Genomic DNA, 20302 nt, shown 5'->3' with positions numbered 1-20302 from the left:
TGCTATGTGAGAGGATACTGGAACAGGTGACACAGGAAACAGGGATCAGTGGTCTGCCTCTAGCAAGTTGAACCACTGAATATATATGTGAGGAGGAGCACGGGGAGAGACTGCAATACAGAGGATACACGGGCACCTTGAACTTGATCCACAATGACATGCACAATATAGTAATGACTGAACAGCACTGCAATTATAGAAAGTCACAGAAACAATCCGGGCAAAAGATAACACAGTCAATGATGGCAATAGTCTCAGCGGATAGTAAACTCCAGAGGAGAACAACTCAGTCCAGCAAGATATGCAATACACCAGCACAGTCAATGAGAAGTATGCATACCGTGGTTCAGGAGCAGGCTGTCAGACAGGAGTGCAGAGATACCTGAACGGCTGGAGGCCGGCAGTATGCGAAGTCCCTGGAGGGTGAAGCGGTAATCAAGTAGGTGCAGCGCACAGGTAGGTAGACCAGCAGGGGAACAAATACTCAGGAAGCAGTAGTATGTAGAACTGGACTCCTGGAGGACCCTGAAGAGTAGCGATGGTCTAGACGAGAGGAAAGCAGTGAGGCGCAGATCCGATGGAGACTGGCGAGTAGAGACCAGCAGGAACACTGAGAAGCACGGAGAGCGGATCAGCTGTTGTAGACACGAGTAGAACTGAGGAGTAGCAGCCAGCCGGACTCTGCAGGTACACGGAGGTAGCGGGTAGAAATCAGCAGGTGCAGTCACGATAAAACACGGGAGAGCAGAGCTGAGCTGGAACTGTTGAGCACGGAGAGCAGCGGATAGGAATCAGTTGTAGCAGTCTCGAGGAAACACGGGAGAGTTGAGATGAGCTGAAGACTGAAGCGCACGGAGGCAGCAGATAGGAATCAGCCAAACAGTCACGATGAAACACAGGAGGGTTGAAGTGGTCTGAGGACTGTAGTGCACGGAGGCAGCGGATAGGAATCAGCTAACAGTCACGATGAAACACAGCAGAGTTGAAGTGGTCAGAAGACTGTAGTGCACGGAGGCAGCGGATAGGAATCAGCTAACAGTCACGATGAAACACAGCAGAGTTGAAGTGGTCTGAAGACTGTAGTGCACGGAGGCAGCGGATAGGAATCAGCTAACAGTCACGATGAAACACAGGAGGGTTGAAGTGGTCTGGAAACCACAGGAGTAGAAGTGGTCTGGAAACCACAGGAATCAGCAGCGCTGAATACACGAGGAAACGCAGGAACACCTTCAGAGGCTCATGGGGAATGAGACTCCAAGATCAGGCAACGTGGTATTGACCACAGGTGCTTAATATAGGGAGTGTTGCCTGATCAGCCAATTAAGTTAAAGGAACAGGTACTGAAGGGTTTGAAAGGGCTGCGCATGCGCAGACCCTCAGGATGGTGGACGGCCACGGTTCCTAAACATACGGGAAGAAGCACTCACAGTCTGGTGAGTGACAGTACCCCCCCTTTTAAAGGTGGGCACAGAACGCCTGGAACCGGGCTTGTCCGGATTTTTGGAATAAAACTTCTTAAGAAGAGCTGGGGCGTTGAGATCTTCAGCTTTGATCCATGAACGCTCCTCAGGACCAAAGCCCTTCCAATGAACGAGGAAACGGAGAACTCCTCGCGAAATTTTTGCGTCCAATACATGAGTAATCTCGAAATCTTCCTCCTGATGAACTTGAACTGGCTGAGGTGCTGAAGGAGGAGCCGAGGAACGGTTGATGATGAGAGGTTTGAGCAAGGACACATGGAAGGCATTGGAAATACGAAGGTTCTTAGGAAGTAGAAGTTTAAAACAAACTGGATTTATCACTTGAATGATCCTATATGGACCAATAAAACGAGGAGCGAATTTCATAGATGGGACCTTCAAACGAATATTTTTGGTAGATAACCAGACACGATCTCCAATTTTTAGTGGTGGAATAGCCCGCCTCTTCTTATCTGCGAAAGACTTATATTTGGCAGATGTCTTCTTTAAACAGGTTCTGACCTGAGACCAGATATTTTTGAAGGTCTGACAAACAGTCTCTACAGCAGGAACTTGGGTGGGAGGGAGAGCAGGAAATTCCGGAAAAGACGGATGGTGACCGTAAACCACAAAGAATGGAGTTTTGGACGATGACTCATGGTACATGTTGTTATGAGCGAATTCAGCCCAAGGAAGCAATTCTACCCAGTTGTCTTGATTGGCTGATGAGAACATCCTTATAAAGGTCTCGAGATCTTGATTGACCCGTTCAGTTTGTCCGTTTGATTGCGGATGGTAAGAAGATGAGAGTGCTAATCGTATGCCCAAGGTTTTACAAAGGGCCCGCCAGAATCTGGAAACGAATTGTACTCCTCTATCTGACACAATCTCAGACGGACATCCATGGATACGAAAGATTTCCTTAACGAAATGTTCAGCCAGAGTAGACGAGAAAGCCAAACCAGACAAAGGGACAAAATGAGCCATCTTCGAAAATCTGTCTACCACTACCCAAATAGTATTACAATTTTTACTAGATGGCAGATCAGTAACAAAGTCCATACTAATATGGGTCCAGGGCTTGGACGGAATGGGTAGTGGTTGCAGCAACCCCGCTGGAGTTCTGCGGGAGGATTTAAACTGAGAACATAATTCACAAGAAGCAACAAACTCTTTGACGTCTCTCCTCATCGAGGGCCACCAGTAACTTCGAGCGAGAATCTCAAAGGTCTTGCGTTCACCAGCATGTCCAGAAAAACGAGAAGAATGGAACCACGAAAGGATTTTCCTCCTAAGAGTAGGAGGCACGAGGGTCTTCCCAAATGGTAGCACTTTGGTGGAAGAAGCAGCCAGCGAGATACATTTGGGGTCTAGTATAGAATGGTTGGAAACCTCTTCAACGTCAGAGGACATCACAAAAGCTCGAGATAGAGCGTCAGCTTTCTTGTTCTTGGCAGCTGGTTTGAAGGTTATGATTAATTCGAAACGGGAAAAGAAAAGAGACCATCTTGCTTGACGAGGATTCAAGCATTGGGCAGACTGTAGGTATGACAGGTTCTTATGATCCGTGAAAATCGTCACAGCGTGACGAGCTCCTTCCAATAAGTATCTCCACTCCTCTAATGCAACTTTGATAGCCAGCAACTCCTTGTCCCCGATCGTGTAATTTTTCTCTGCAGGCAGGAGACCCCGAGAGTAAAAGGCACAAGGATGGAATTTTTGTTGCTCCGAGCGTTGGGAGAGAATGGCTCCTAAGCCCACATTAGAGGCATCTACTTCTAGGAAGAAGGGAAGTGTCACATCAGGCTGTCGAAGAATGGGAGCAGAGGAGAAGGACTCTTTAAGAATTTGAAAGGCTTGGAGGGCCTCGGATGACCATTGCTTAGTATTGGCCCCTTTACGAGTCAGGGCCACAATAGGAGATGCAATGGACGAGAAGTCTTGAATGAAGCGTCTATAGTAATTGGCGAAACCTAAAAAACGCTGGATAGCACGAAGAGTAGTTGGCTGGGGCCAATGTAATACAGCATTCACCTTTTCTGGATCCATTTTTAGGCCAACTCCGGAAACAATATACCCCAAAAATGGAATTTGGGGCAACTCGAATGAACATTTTTCTAGTTTGCAGAATAATGAATTTTTCCGGAGTCTGGAAAGGACCTCTGCCACATGTTGGTGATGAGAAGGCAGGTCCTGTGAAAAGATCTCATTAACGAAGCCTTGGAAAACAGCGGGGGCATTGCACAACCCGAAAGGCATTACTAGATATTCATAATGCCCATCTCTGGTGTTGAACGCTGTCTTCCATTCGTCACCGGACCGGATTCTAATTAAATTATAGGCACCACGAAGATCCAACTTGGTAAAGATCCGAGCTCCCTTGATGCGATCAAATAACTCAGTGATCAACGGAATGGGATACCGATTCTTAATAGTAATGGCATTGAGTCCACGAAAATCTATGCAGGGGCGTAGTGATCCATCCTTCTTTTTTACGAAGAAGAACCCGGCTCCAGCGGGAGAGGTGGAAGGTCGAATAAACCCTCGCTGGAGATTCTCCTGAATGTACTCAGATGTAGCTTGAGTTTCAGGTAACGAAAGTGGATAGACCCGACCCCTAGGAGGAGTCTTGCCAGGTAGAAGATCGATCGGACAATCCCAAGAACGATGAGGAGGAAGACGTTCAGACTGAGCTTTATTCTATGGGGAGACGTATGTGGGGTTAGACGTGTGTGATTTCTGCACTAAGTGGGATTTTCTCACAAAGTGGACGAAAATGCACAGTTAGACAACACAGTTGGACAAACATTGGACTACATTTGACTTGCTTTTACTCCCAGCAATAAGCAACATCTGCCACAGCCTATTTCTGCACTACTTGTCTATTTATATGGAATACTGCTAAGAGGTAATTCTTAAAATACCCTTGCTTTTTGCTTTTACCCCTTTTATCACAATGTTTCACAAATTGCTTTTCTTAGTCTCATTTCATGGCATGATCTTTAGGACTGTGTCATCTTTCACCCCTCCACCAACACACAAATTTGTTCATATTGCACCTGCATTACTCCACTCACCTCTATTTAACACCCATGAACTGTTGTCCTATTTATTATCTCTAACAAGTACAGCCTCCACCTGTCGCCAGAAAATAAAAGGCCACACATCTTACAATCCCCTTGCCTATCTTTCGCTCACTCTGCTTCTATTAGCTGGTGATATATCACCTAATCCAGGTCCCCCACACTCCTCACACACACATACATCAGAACACTACCGTTCTATAGCAAACCTCAAACACATCACCTGTCTACCCTCTCTTCCCAAGTCCTTTAAATGTGCCCTTTGGAATGCACGATCTGTTTGTAACAAACTTACCTCCGTTCATGATCTCTTCCTCTCAAAAAACCTCAACCTTCTGGCAATAACAGAAACATGGCTCATGCAATCAGACACTGCCTCACCTGCAGCACTTTCACATGGTGGCCTCCATCTCACCCACACCTCCAGACCTGAAGGCAGACAAGGAGGTGGGGTTGGACTACTTCTCTCCCCACAGTGCACATACACAGTTCTACCAAATGTCCCATCACTCACGTTCACATCTTTTGAAGTACATGCTATTCGCATTTTTAATCCATTCTCCCTACGTGTTGCGGTGATCTATCGTCCCCCTGGAGCACACCAACAATTTATTGAGGATTTCTCTGCATGGCTCCCTCACTTCTTATCTTCAGACATCCCCACCATCATCATGGGTGACTTCAACATCCCCATTGATAACCCACCTTCCAAAGCTGCTTCCAAACTACTCTCTCTAACATCCTCACTTGACCTCTCCCAGTGGATTGAATCATCTACTCATAAGGATGGCCACTGCCTTGATCTTGTTTTCTCTAGACTATGCTCAGTTTCTAATTTTATTAATACACCCTTCCCACTCTCGGATCATCACCTTATCAGCTACACTCTCACCCCCACTGCTCTAACCTCTCTACTGTCTAACTCTACCAAGCCTCCTCATACTCGTAGAAATCTTAATTCTATTAATCTTCAACAATTTTCCACCTCTCTCCAACACCTTCTCTCCCCTATCTCTACATTCTCATCCCCTGAGATGGCAGTACCTCATTTTCACCTAACCTTAGCAACGGCCCTTGATCAAGTGGCTCCAGCGACACTTCATACTACACGTCGACTTCGATGTCAACCGTGGCACACCAAAGCAACACGAAATCTTCAAAAACTGTCCCGTAAAGCAGAACGTCACTGGCGTAAATCTCGAAGCTCTAATGACTTCTTCACATATACTTCTGTCTACCACTCCTATCGAAATGCTCTGGACACTGCAAAACAAACATACTTTCAATCTCTTATCTATGCTCAGGCTTCTAACCCCAAACGCCTTTTCAATACATTTAATCATCTTCTCAATCCTCCCACCCCGAACCCTCCATCTACTATCAGTGCTCAGGATCTTGCTTCCTACTTCAAGGACAAGATTGACAAGATCAGACTAGAAATGGTATCCTCCTCCTCAACAAGCCATCAGCTCATTTCCTTCCCACTACCCTCTGACACCCTTTCTTCATTTGACCCCACAAATGAAGAGGAAATTTCTACGCTCTTCTTATCTTCCTACTCTACCTCCTGTCCTCTTGATCCTATTCCCTCGCAAATTGGTAGATCCCTGTCTTCTGTGCTCATTTCACCTCTAACTCAAATCTGTAATCTCTCACTCTCTACTGGCATCTTTCCATCACTATACAAGCATGCAGTGATTACTCCTATTCTAAAAAAACAAAACTCCGACCCAAACTCTCTCTCAAATTACCGTCCCATCTCTCAGCTCCCTTGCCCCTCCAAGCTTCTAGAGAGACTTGCCTACACTCGCCTCACACGCTTTCTTTCCGCAAACAACCTGTTGGATCCTCTTCAGTCTGGCTTTCGTTCTCAACACTCCACAGAGACTGCGCTGACCAAGGTTGTTAATGATCTGATCACTGCTAAGACTGAACGCCATTACTCTCTCCTAATTCTCCTTGATCTCTCGGCTGCATTTGACACCGTTGACCACTCTCTTCTCATACAAACGCTGCAATCCCTAGGTCTTCAAGACACAGTTCTATCCTGGTTCTCATCTTACCTCTCTAATCGCTCTTTCACTGTTAATTTCTCTGGAGCCACATCTGCTCCGCTTCCCCTATCAGTTGGAGTACCACAAGGCTCGGTGCTAGGTCCTCTGCTGTTCTCTATCTATACCGCTTCTCTTGGAAATCTAATAAGTTCCTTTGGCTTTCAGTATCATCTCTATGCGGATGATACCCAAATCTATCTATCCTCTCCTGATATCTCGACATCTGTGTTGTCCCGTGTAACTGACTGTCTTTCTGCCATTTCATCTTGGATGTCCTCTCGTCAACTCAAACTTAATCTTTCTAAAACAGAGTTAATAATATTCCCACCCGCCAACAAGAGCATACCTGACATTTCTATCTCTGTTGATAACATGACCATAAATCCCACCCCACAAGCTCGCTGCCTAGGTGTAATCCTTGATTCACGCCTATCCTTTGTTCCCCACATTGACTCTATATCTAAATCATGTTACATACATCTAAAGAACATTTCCAGAATCCGCACATATCTCACACAAGACACTGCTAAAACCTTAATTCATGCACTAATCATCTCCCGCATTGACTATTGCAATTCCCTCCTTACTGGTCTTCCCAAAAACAGACTCAAACCCCTAAAATCTATTTTGCATGCTTCGGCAAGACTGATTTTCCTTGCAAATAGCTATTCCTCTGTTGAATCACTCTGTATGTCTCTACACTGGCTGCCTGTCTTCTACCGAATCCAATATAAAATACTTTTACTAACCTACAAGGCCATCAACAAAGCTGCACCAACATACATCTCCTCTCTTGTCTCAAAATATCTCCCAACTCGGCAACTCCGTTCTGCAAAAGATCTGCGTCTCTCATCCACCCTCATTACATCCTCCCATTCCCGGTTACAGGACTTTTTTCGGGCTGCACCCACTCTATGGAACTCTCTCCCTCGCACAATAAGACTCTCCTCTGTTCTACAAACTTTCAAGCGTTCTCTGAAAACCTACCTATTCAGACAAGCTTATAATATTCCTCAACCACCATCTTAACCTCACTACCTTTAGCCTGTTACACAATTTCACACAAGACAACTACCCCCGGACCAACATTGTTGTGTGACAGGATCATTTAGCTTATGAGTCACCCTACCTTTGCAGTCTGGCTGGGCCAAGATGCAAAATGTATACTTAACCTCATGTGTCAATCTCCCATTGTCCCATAGATTGTAAGCTTGCGAGCAGGGCCTTCTCACCTCTTTGTCTGTTTTACCCAGTTTGTTTATTAGTTTATTACGTTTGTCCCCAATTGTAAAGCGCTACGGAATATGTTGGCGCTATATAAATAAATGATGATGATGATGATGATGATGATGGAAGATTGCTGTACTTTAAGAGGAATGACTTGAGAAAGACAACGATGATGACATTCAGCTCCCCAAGACGTAACTTGAGGAGTGCGCCAGTCAATCTGGGGAGAATGACATTGAAGCCATGGAAGGCCTAAGACAATCGGACTTGTCGTAACAGGAAGAATTAAAAACGAAATCTCTTCATGGTGTAGCACACCAATCTGAAGCGTTACTGGAGACGTACTCTGGGTGATGAGACCATTGATGAGACGTGATCCATCTATAGCAGTCACAGTAATCGGTGTTTTCAAAGTAATCACTGGTAGGGACCATTGATTCACTAGGGATTTAGAAATGAAATTTCCTGCTGCTCCAGAATCAATCAATGCCTGAGACTCAAAGGATTTGGTAGCAAAGGAAATCGTAACATCAAAAGCGCAGACTTTTAGTTTCGTAGACGATGGAGAGGACTCCAGGGACCCTAACTTCACCTCTCCAGAACTAGTTAGGGCCTGGCATTTCCCGATTTCTTAGGGCAAGAACTGAGCATACTTTGTACCAAATTTAGGTTTAGAAGTATCCGCAATGTAAAATGGACAATAGTGTTTATTATCAATAAACAGGGAATGCGCTCATACTATTTATTCCAGTGGATCTACAACTTCACTCTCTGTGTTAATCGTTACATATAATTTATACATAGTTATGTCTGAGAAGCATTAGACCGTTTGAATGAATAGATGTTGTATACACTTTTATTTTCTTGAAACCATATTTTATTTTCTCCAACAACTTCCTCTCATTCGGGTCTATTGACTATTGTTCCATGATAAAAATAAAAAAAATAGATACAAATGATCAAAAACAAAATTAAATGAATGGGCCTGTTGAAAAAATGGTCCATAAATAATAAACAATTTTTGTTTTTGCTTTTGTTTTTCCAGAAGGGGCAGCAGCCTGGTAGGTGGGAACTTGAGGATACAGGTAGGGAGAGGTAGGGACATTGGAAGATATCTTATATATCTTCCTATGTACATCTCGTATCTTCCTTAGACTGCGATAGCGTAAATTGGCATTCACAGGAGATAGCCGGCAAATCTCTTTGCTGGCATTGACTACCATCAGCGGCAGCCCTTTATAGATGAGGAGAAGCCCTATTACCAGTTTCGCTGTGGATAGAGCTTTTCTCTGTGTAATAAATAGCCCTCATTTTCAAAAACAATTAATATTATTAGAACTGATTATCCATTGGAATGTATGAACACAAAAACAGCACATCAAAAACAAAGAACACAAAGACAGAACACAAAAATGTTGTTTTCAGGAACAAACATAGCTATGAACATCTGACGGCACTGAATAGGTTAAAGGGCTGTTTTGACATAAAATCAGCCTTTGCTTGAAAGCTGTTCAATTCTTTTATTATTTTTGCACATAATTGTTATAATGTTAGGTCCACGATCAGCAAATAGGTCGATAAATGCAGAAACGTGCCCCCCAACGACGGCCTTTGTGTAGTCCCACCTGTTCGCAGTGCACTCCCATTGCAGAGCCAGGGTGTACAAACACAACAGCATAGCGTGGCAAAGCTTGTTACCGGGATTAGCTCCTTGCAGAAATGTGTGGCTCACGTCCCCCATGCAGTCACAGTCTCTGCACGTGTGTACCTCTATTGTCTGCCCATTGCCAGTACTAGATTGCTAGGTGTTTGGATTATTCTGTATGAGGTGAGCAGGGAGCCCGAGCAGAGCCGCACGCAAGATGCCATATTGGGTGCTAGAAGACTAATTGTGATTGGATGGAGGTATGCCAGGTTACCAGAATAGATCTCGCCCGAGGAGCGAGGGTAGGAGGAGGAGGGCACATACGGACAGAATAAAAAGCTCTGGCATTTTACTCCCACTAAAGTACACACAAGTTTTTGTTTTTTTTCTTTTATGTCGTTTTGTTGGTATAAATTAGGTTCTTCCCTATAATAAGAATAACAGCGGGTGCAGGAGTGCACAAAGGTCAGCTTATTGTGGTGGGCAGCAATTGTCGCTGACTCAAATAATCTTATGTTAGGCTCTGGACAATGCCGCGGGTCGTATTAAATTGTAATATTAATTTGTAGTTCTTTTTGTACAGTGTTGAGCGGTTGCAAGAATAGGACTTCAGGCTCTAGGTTGGAAATTCAAAGTGTTGGCCTGGCAAGGGTTACATTAAATAAAAAAAATGCTAGAATAGAAATGATATTTGTCAATAAAACCCTTCACACAAATAACTAATACTGGGTCCCGTTGGGCTGTCATGCAAGGTATATATACCTAGTGCAATAATCCATCCACATGTACCCCGTGTATTGTGGTACAATATCATAATATACCTTTGTTGGATTTGCCCATTGTGGGTGGCATTTGGGTGGAACAGGGACAGGGCTTATTTTGTCCCACTTTCAGTATTCTAAAAGTTGGTAGAGACGGTCAGACATGGCCTCCAGCCGGCACAACACAACCCGGAATCTACTCTGCCAATCAGGTGTTCACTGGAGCCCCTGATGGTGGGGACAGACTGGGCTGCAGACTGACAGAGGGTCGTGAAGTGTGTACCAGCTGGGGAGTACCCAGGTAAGCGGAGTGAGGTCCACGCAGAGCTCAAGGGCCGGCAGTAAGTTACAATTCCAATTAACAAGCCGGGGTCAAGGGTCACAGGCAAACAGGAGAAACGGTAAACAGGCCAAAGGTCAGGGTCACGGGATACACGAGCGAAGTCCAAATCCAAGCCAAGGGTCATACACGAGACTTCAGCAGAATACAATACACAGGAACAGGAACAAGCAGGTCAGCAGACTGGGAGTCAGAAGCTATAACCGGCAATGAGGTAGCAGACCTCATTGCCTTAAATAGTAACCCCAACCAATCAGAGCCTAGCTCTGCAAGAATACAGCCCATTGTGTTAATTAGCCCGCAGGCTATCTAGATGCGCACTCGCCCAGCAGTTCCCCTTGCCGGGACATGGCGCTCTCACACTCAGCGTCCCGACTGTTGCCGAGCCCCCGGAAGTGACGTCCCGGTCGTCATAGCGACGGCCGGGACGGAGGTAAGGGAGTCGCGGCGGCGTAACACTCCCATACTGGGTACAAGCCACGGCTGGGTACACACTACAGGGTTTTCAGACGATTATCGGGTCAATCACACAATAAACGACCATTTGGCCTGATGTCATATTAGTGTGTACGCTCCAACGATGAACGATTACTGTTACAAAGCACATCGTATCGTTTCATTTGATTTTCAAACCGGACTAAAAATGTTGTTCAACGATGGAACAATGTCGTTCCAATCCTGCAGTGTGTATGTACTCAGGACCGGCAGTGTCCATAGATCTCTATGGAGTGTGCGGAGTCACCATCTTTTCAGCCGATGGTTATGACAGATGAAGTGCACAGATCTGAAGGTAAATCTTGTAAATCGACTTCTTTTTTTTTTTTTAATAGTTGGCAAAATCATTAAGGATATCACATTGAGAGAAATGTGAAATGTGTGTACCCAGCTTAAAGCTCTAAGTAAAATTGTAATCCTCCCACTCCTCACGTCATCCGGTACCACACTCCTTCCAATTACCTATCAGCCCCTCTTTAACATTTAAAAAAATAATAGTACTGCTGTTTTCGAAATTCAAAGAAAGTTTTATTTAAAATAAATCAATTTTTTTTATTTTATTCTGTTTATATTCATTATTTCATATTTATTTATATATTATGTTGTTTAGAATTGTGCCACTGATCACTGTTTATGTGCTCAATTCACTGCTATAATAATTAAAGAGCTTTAGAGGACCTATCACCTGCAGACATAGGGCTAGATTTACTAAGCTGCGGGTTTGCAAAAGTGGGGATGTTGCCTATAGCAACCAATCATATTCTAGCTATTATTTTGTAGACGGTACTAAATAAATTTATTTGCAAAGGAACATTCAGATGTCACTGCTGATATTTATATATAAAAAAAATCCTGACAAGGGGATAAACGATCTGGCTTCTCCTGAACATTGATTAGTATTATAGACAGATTTATATAAAAGACAGCTTAAAGGGTACTGGATCCCACTGACCATTTGCAAGAAGAAAAAAAAATGGAGCATGATTTTGGCAATACCTTTATTATGGCACGCATTTCTCATAAACTATGTTTAAATCTTTTTAGGGGTTTGAACAACTAAAATTCTCTGCTGATATAAATATTATATACCACCAACTTATAAACTGCATGTATGATCTATTTAGAATGCTTAGAACTTTCTGAATAAGGTTCTTATGTAATTTGAAGCACCATACCTAAAATCTATTAAAACACATTTAATTAATGACCCCTTACCTATCCTTTGGTTTCCCATCCCACTCATTAAACTGTTTAGTGGAGTTCCACATAGTAACTGTAGGTAGAAAGACTTGCTGATCATTGATAATTATTTGGATATGGAAAGGAAATATGAAGTAAGCAGATAGTGAGAGATTTAAGAGTTAGATCTAGTCTGATACATGCAGTGAATATATAGTCATGGCCAAAAGTTTTGAGAATGCCACAAATATTATATTTCACAAAGTGTGCTGCCTCAGTTTTTATGATGGCAATTTGCATATACCCCAAAATGTCATTAAGAGTGATCAGATGAATTGCAATTAATTTCAAAGTCCCTCTTTGCCATGACAATGAACTTTATCCCCAAAACAACATTTCCACTGCATTTCAGACCTACCACAAAAGGACCAGCTGACATCAGGTCAGTGATTCTTTCGTTAACACAGGTGAGAGTGTTGACGAGGACAAGGCTGGAGATCACTCTGTCATGCTGATCAAGTTAGAATAACGGTCTGGAAGCTTTAAAAGGAGGATGGTGCTTGAAATCATTGTTCTTCCTCTGTTAACCATGGTTACCTGCAAGGAAACATGTGCAGTCATGATTGCTTTGAACAAAAAGGGCTTCACGGGCAAGGATATTGCTGCTAGTAAGACTGCACCTAAATAAACCATTTATCAGATCATAAAGAACTTCAAGGAGAGAGGTTCAATAGTTGTGAAGGCTTATTTAGGTCATTATTCTTTTGTCCTTCTTTGGATTATGGTAAATGTTTGTACACATGACCTTAGCACCCCCCCACAATATAGGATATCTATTAGTGAGGTAGGGTACTATCCTGTGCGGAGCGGTTACTCCTTTTCTCCTTTCCCCTTTCTTTCCATGATATAAACTAGCCTCTAATCTCCAAGGCTTCAAATGTGCCCATAAAACTAATTTTTTTATTCAAGCTTATCAACCCCACTTCTAACGTCTTTGCCTCGGCTTTCACCTCCACTCCCCCGTGCGGTGCCGTCCTATTTGTATCTTCCCTACACTGTAAGATGTAAGCTCTCATGAGAAGGGCTCTTTTTCCTTGTGTTCTCCTTACACTAGTCCATCATCCTCTGTACCACTTTGCCTGCTTCCCTAGCCCTGCTTAATTAAACCCAAGCCTACTTCATGTTGGAAATTACTATCACTCTCACTAACTGTCTCATAAATCATTTGATCAGCATTTCCAAGATATCTGTATATTATTTGTTAGCTCAGTAGATGTCTGTTCTCTGTATTTTGATTTTCAAGTATGATATAATATGTTAGGGATCGTTGCTTTCTGTGTACTGTATACTGCTGTAAAGTTCTTCAACTTGCACTGATCATAATTATGGACACTTGGGGCTGGATTTTTTAAAGAGAGGAGTGCTTAAACCACTGATAGTCTGCGTTGTTTTTTTTTTCTTCAAACTTCCAGTAAAACAGGTGAAAACCACAGTTTCACAAAGTACCACTTTACAAATCACCATTCTGATTTTTAACATCGTCAAAATACAAACAGCCAGATTTACTAAGGTGCTGCTTGACAAACCACCGGGAAACCAGTCAGAAAAACCGGCAAAAAAAAAAGAGGTGATTGTGACGAAATTGCTCAAACTGCATACTGTTTGAGCTCTTGCCATGCAGAACATTAGAGGAGGCACTACTGACATATAAATTATAGGGCAATCATTATTTATTGATTAAGGGGCTGCGAAAACCTTGTGGCCTACCATTAACAGGTCTGGTTTAGTTCATTTGATATGTTGTAGATCAGAAGGGGTGGCACGTTTTTGTGCAAATCAAGTTTCACAGCAGAATAGGATGTTTTGAGGAGGTGCAAAGTTTCAGAGATACAATAACAAAGTTTGTCTTTTACTTTGCAGTTGTCCTACTGCATTATATTAGTAAATTTACATTCACGCTCAATTCACTCTACTGTGTGGTGTGATTGGGGTAGTACTAGCAACACTGCTGACCAATATTTGACATTTTGAGCCCAAATGTGGAAATAGGTGAACATTACATGGGTTCTATTTTGCTTGCTAGATTACTGAAATTCAAATGGCTGATAATTACATCAAGGTTGAAGAATGAACATGCACACCCTACCCTACTAGGCTCATGCAACTAAAGTTGTTACCTAGCCACAAATTGTGGACCAGAAATCCGAATCCGGGTCTATTGACAACTGTACCATGAACATGGTCGTGGTCATCGAACAAGTGAAATTATATTGAATTTCGAACTGGTTCGAAATGTTGGTGCATCCTCAGCTGAAGTCTGAGGCTTATCTACTAGATGGTGTAACAGCAAGCTTTGCTGATGTTTTCTCTAGTCATCGGATGAATTAGCGAGCTGTGGGTGCAGGTAGGTGGAAGTTGGGGCCCCCTACCCTCTGCATCTGCCATGCAGCAGACCCATTATATCCATGTGCCCCCAATGCAGGTAGGCGGGGAGTCAGGAGCCGGGACCCCCTACCCTCGCATACGCCATGCAGCAGACCCCATTATATCCATGTGCCCCCAATGCAGGTAGGCGGGGAGTCAGGAGCCGGGACCCCCTACCCTCGCATCCGCCATGCAGCAGACCCCATTATCTGCATGGCACCTTCTGCACCAATGGTAATTCCGCCGATGTCTCCAGTGTTGCTTCCAAGACAAAAAACACAGCATGCGAGAATCCATTTTCCACAGGATAATTTAAAGTCTCCCCACAACAATTGCCGTGCATGATGCCTGTGTTACAAGCGTGCCAAACAACCAACAAACTGGCTCTCAAACATAAATAAAGGGGATAAAAGAAACTCTCCAGGGTTGCAGGCAGTAAGTGCTTTACCTACATGGATATTATTGCATCGTTTGAGTATAAAATGTTATTCATTTATACTCAGCAGTGAGCTCTTATAACTGGACTGTTAGATGGGTCTTCAGACTGACACTACATAAAAAGTATTTCTAAATATCTTGATACACAAATTGAAATGAGCATATTTCTTGCCCAAATATTCACAAAATGATTGTTTTTTATGCAAAGGATATTCCTGTAATATATGAAAAAAGCCCTTGCTTTTTGCACTCCCTAGGTTTCTGCTGTACTTATGGAGATTCAAACATCCTCTTTTAAAATCGGATTTGTTAGCTGACTGCTCAGCTCCTCTTAGAGTAATGAGTAGTTTGGTGGGAAGGTCTGCTTTCTACAAAAGGTCACCTGGCATTAGTTATCCATCAATGCCACAGATTAAAGATGTGATAGTTCCTAGTGCAATGTTTCATGCAGCTTTTTAAAATTAAGGCACGTGTAGGCTTACTCATGTGCTTGTGCGAGTGTCATGCACTTACCCATTCGGGGGTAAAGTCTCCTGCATCACCAGTCAATAAGATCCCCAGGGAGGGTTCTAAGCTTGTCTATATAATTTCCCCCAGTGGATACTGGGTCCCTTTGTTTCCTGCACCAAATACCTCCCTCCTACCCTGCTAATGTAATGCTTGTCTTGCATTGATGTCTTGCTAACCCATTTTCTTTTGCTACCACAGAGGAGGCACGGTAGGTGGGAGAACAATGCAGTCAGCGACTAATACATACAGAGCTATCGCTGATTGGCCACTGTCAATTTCAAAGTAACATGACTCTTGGTCCTTTTGTGTGGAGGACTCCTTGACCTGCTTTGTGTGGGCACGTCATTGTGAGTCCAGAAGGGGTGTAACCACTCTGGCGCAAGATTTAGCACCGACCAATTGTAAAGGATTATAGCCTAGGACCAGTGGTGTAAAGGCAATCTGACCTTTCACTGTTTGGTTTTGCTAGTTGTTAGCTGACTTGTATTGCTGTCACCGCCACCATTTTTCTGTTTAAATAAAACTGTGACCTTTTGCCAAATTTAAAGTTTGTCCATGTGTTTATTTTATGCTCTCAATTACAGTACTATAAATCTGAAATTATGAATAAAGTTTGGGTACCTAAAAGGGAGATAAGCAATATGGGCCTGTGCCATTAAGGAGAGCACAGCAAAGAAAAAGGAGTAAGTTTGCTCCTTGACAAACCATGTTACAATACAAGGGGTGCAAATTAGTTTATTATTTTGCACATAAAGTAAATACTGGCTGTTTTTTCATGTAGCACACAAATACTTGATAGCTTTATTTTTACATTGAAATTTAAAGTTGATCTAGGACATGCCCTACCCCAACTATAAATCTGTTCTTATATTTTAAATTTACCTCCCCTCCAATGCAACATGATTTTGCTCAGGTACAAAGTTACTCTATTTTATGCTTTGCTCTCCTTAATGACTCAGGCCCTATGTAGTTTATGCTTCGTATTGATATACAAATTGTCCGCTATTTTTCATGACTAGCTGGACAACTGAGGGACTGATCCATATTAGTCTGTTATTAATATTTCAATTAATCTTAACAGATGAACCATTTGCCAGATGAGTGAAACATCCAATGGTCCCACGTTGGTCTCGTGTATACTAGTCCCACTCACCTGATGAAGTGTTGTCAATGCCCATTAACTTACAATTGTGCCTGTTTCAATAAGGTGAGCGGGATAAGTATAATGGATTCTGCTATGGGACTGCTGTAGGGTCCATTAATGTGTAAATAACACATCACCGGCAAATAACATGCCGGATTCAATCTTAACATCGTAAATTCCTCCAAATGCTGGATTTTATGTTTTGAGTAACATTCTTCTTTCACTTATCTGAGTTTTCTACTAAGTTACATATACATAGAACATTTGTGAAAATAAACCAAAGGATAGTTTATATAAATGACTTCCCATTTATTGATGTGTTCGTTAAAATTCTTTTTTATATGATATAAAACTGCTCCTGAGACAAGCCTAATATTAATGTTAGTGTAGCTATAACATGTTCTCTTCACTGTGAATGGTTTAGGATGTCGTCAGATACTTAAAGCCAAAAAAGGGATGTATAATGCAACCAAATAGTTATTTCATTGCTTTACTTTTTTCCACTGCTTTACAAAATACATATTTTATCTGTTATTTTTATATATTCCCCAAATTCTCATTCCGGTCTGGTCATGTCAAATATCTGTTTAATTTTACAGGTTATCTTTCTCATAAAAGGCAAACAGCTTGGGCTCATTTCTATTCTCTTTAAGCTTTTACTGCCAGAATAACTTGCAACACACCAGCAGGTTTAGTAATGGAAAAACTGTTTGGCCTAAAACTCTGATATGTTTTCATCTTTCAAAAGAATTGCATAAAAATGTACTGTTATCTTTAACAAGCCTAGCTTAAAATGATTTTTATATGAACACTGAAACCAATATCTTCAAAGCACCTCTCAATAGGTTTCTGCCCCTTGCCATCAACTTGGCAAAATGTACAAACACAAGTCAAGAGCTGTGATGATCAGACAGAGCAGTGCCATAGAAGCTTGAGCTAATGCTGCGCCGTCTACAAATACAGGATGTCGCTCATACATTCGCTGTCCCTAGCAGGAGAAAATACCAGCGTGTCTCCGAGTACAGAGCTTTGATGAACTCCAACCAAGTTTTAGACACCCCAGATAGAGAAGTCGAAACATCAAAAGACATTATTGTGTACTTTTTATCAATGACATCCCATGCTGAAAACCACCGACGTTGAAATCAGGGCTGGTGCTGAGCTTTACAGATGGATATAAAAATACACCGAAAGATAGACAGATTGCTTAAGGCTTTTTACGTCCATCTACATTGTGTCAAATTGAGCTGTTTTTTTTCTGCAGAATGAAACCCAAAAAATAAATTGAAACTCCAATTAGTAGAAGTGTAAAGGTTCCTGCCATAGACTGACAAAGGGACTGAATCAGCTCTCTAACATGCAACAATGTAGGTGTTGTACAACCATTTCCATCATTGCACAAGTCCATGCTTCAATTATTAAAAGGTGCCAACTTTTTGGACATCTACACAGAAACAACACTCACGAACTGTCCTCTGTATTTAATACATTTTCAGGTCTAATGATTTTATTAGGCGTTATTTGGAAATAATGCTAATTAAATCGGATGTGTAACATAGCTTATAGTAATTGCTATTTTGAAACAGTATATTCAAGTGATAAACAATTTTTAGGATGCCTAACTGCATTAGAAGGTATCAGGTAACAGTTACCTGATAGGTATAGTCTTCTTCTGTGTATATTCTGGTTTGAACATTTGACAACCTGCTAAGGTTTCAACCGTCCTTGAACAAGGTTGGCATTGTGCGTTTCATCCACCTTGCGAGTCTCCCATTGGCTGTTAATGTGCAACCCATTGTGGCTGGTCACAGGGCTTTTCTGCCAACTATTTTGACCCATCTACAGTTTAAATACTTGTTAATAAACATATCATAACATTCAAAGCTTACCCTGGTAATGGGGTGGGTGGTAGTAAATATGTTTTTTAGACGGTAATCCCTTTTAAATGCCTTTCAGGAGGTTAGAGCTGTGGTCAGCTTGCCCATGTTTGTGCCTCCTTCGGAGCTAGACCATTTGATACAGCAAGGGGTGGCGGAAGCTGATTGTTTATTTGACAAGTGTAACACATCCTCCCCCCCCCCTCCCCAGTTCAATTCTAGTGCTCGGTGGCACAGCCTGGGCAACATATATGCCCTAATCATCCCTCAGTATTCTTTATCTGGCTTCCTATACTGAGTTTAATTCTCATTGCCTGTTTACATGAACAGTGTCTCTTGTAGTATAATGTATTTTTTTATGTGTATCTATTTTTATCCTATTTTTATTCTAAACATATAGAATATTGTACAACACCATGCCTTACTATTCTGTATTGATCTCTTTTGCAGGTCTTGTCTAAAACAAGCCCTTATTGTTACTTAAATCAAAGAAAATCTATAGGAAAAGGTCAACAAGAATAGAAGTCTAAATTGGATTATATTATGATGATGGTACCTTAAGATGGACAGTGATTTTTTTTTTAAGTGATTGTTAACATACAAGTCATGTTTTGTAAGACATGATTTAACTGGCTCTGAAATGTTAGGTTCAGCAATCAATCAACTAATTGAAAAACAAACACAGATGCAAAAATAATGAATAAAGTCCTGGTTGGATAGTGAAAGACTAACAAAGTCTGCGTTTTGTCTACGTGTAATGGGTTTGTTTGTCCATCCTTAAAAGGTAGTTTTAAGTATAAAACTCAGGGGCTGATTTATCAAAGGGAGAAGAATGGGAGTCATTGCCTGCCAAAGTGCTTATTTTCACTTTGCACTGCCTATTAATAGAGCTGCCATTGGCCATAATCCATGTTGAGGGAGCCGATTTATCAATCATTGAGCGTGTACACCCACAGATGGTGTTACCAGAACATTAGAATTAAAAATTTTCTTTAGTCTTCGAATACCACGTTATTGTTATTGCAGTACTGTTTAAAATGTATTAATATTTTTCTAAAAAGGAAAGTTACTTGTTAACTATATGGGCACCACTGTAGCTCACCATCTCTGCACAGCTCCTTCCACTGCTACCTCTGTTTTCAAATCCCTCCCTGCTGGACTCACGTCGGTGAATAAGTAATCCCGTCAGCCAGGCAGTGGAAGATCTGAAAACAGCAGTTCAAGTGGAGGTAGTGGTTCAGTGCTGGCAGCTAAAGTGGTGTCCACATAATTAAAAAGTATCAAAAGATAAAATAAACTTTCTGCACTTGAAAGGGTATCTTCAGAGGCAGAATACTAAATTGTTAGGCTCCATAGCAAAATTTGGAAGGATACGGTTATGTGGATGCAGTCTGTCCTCCCTCAACCCCCACTCTGCTCTTCTGAACATGTGCCGGGGACTGCACATTAGCAGTGATTACCTATTTTGGCTTCACTGCACTTACTCCATGATTTTAATAGATCACAGTCAGTAGAAAAACTACTGCAGTTGCTATGAGTGCTGCTATCGCTACCCCTCATCTCCTGGCTCCACAGCCGCTGCACCCTCTGTTATGCTCTATCCTATGGAACTCCGATTGGGCTAGTGCTGTAATAGTGACTGATGCAGCCGCGTCCTAATGAGAA

Source organism: Mixophyes fleayi, unplaced genomic scaffold (assembly GCF_038048845.1).
Source record: "Mixophyes fleayi isolate aMixFle1 unplaced genomic scaffold, aMixFle1.hap1 Scaffold_50, whole genome shotgun sequence".
Lineage (NCBI taxonomy): Eukaryota > Metazoa > Chordata > Amphibia > Anura > Limnodynastidae > Mixophyes > Mixophyes fleayi.
Note: the sequence above shows the minus strand (reverse complement) of the source record.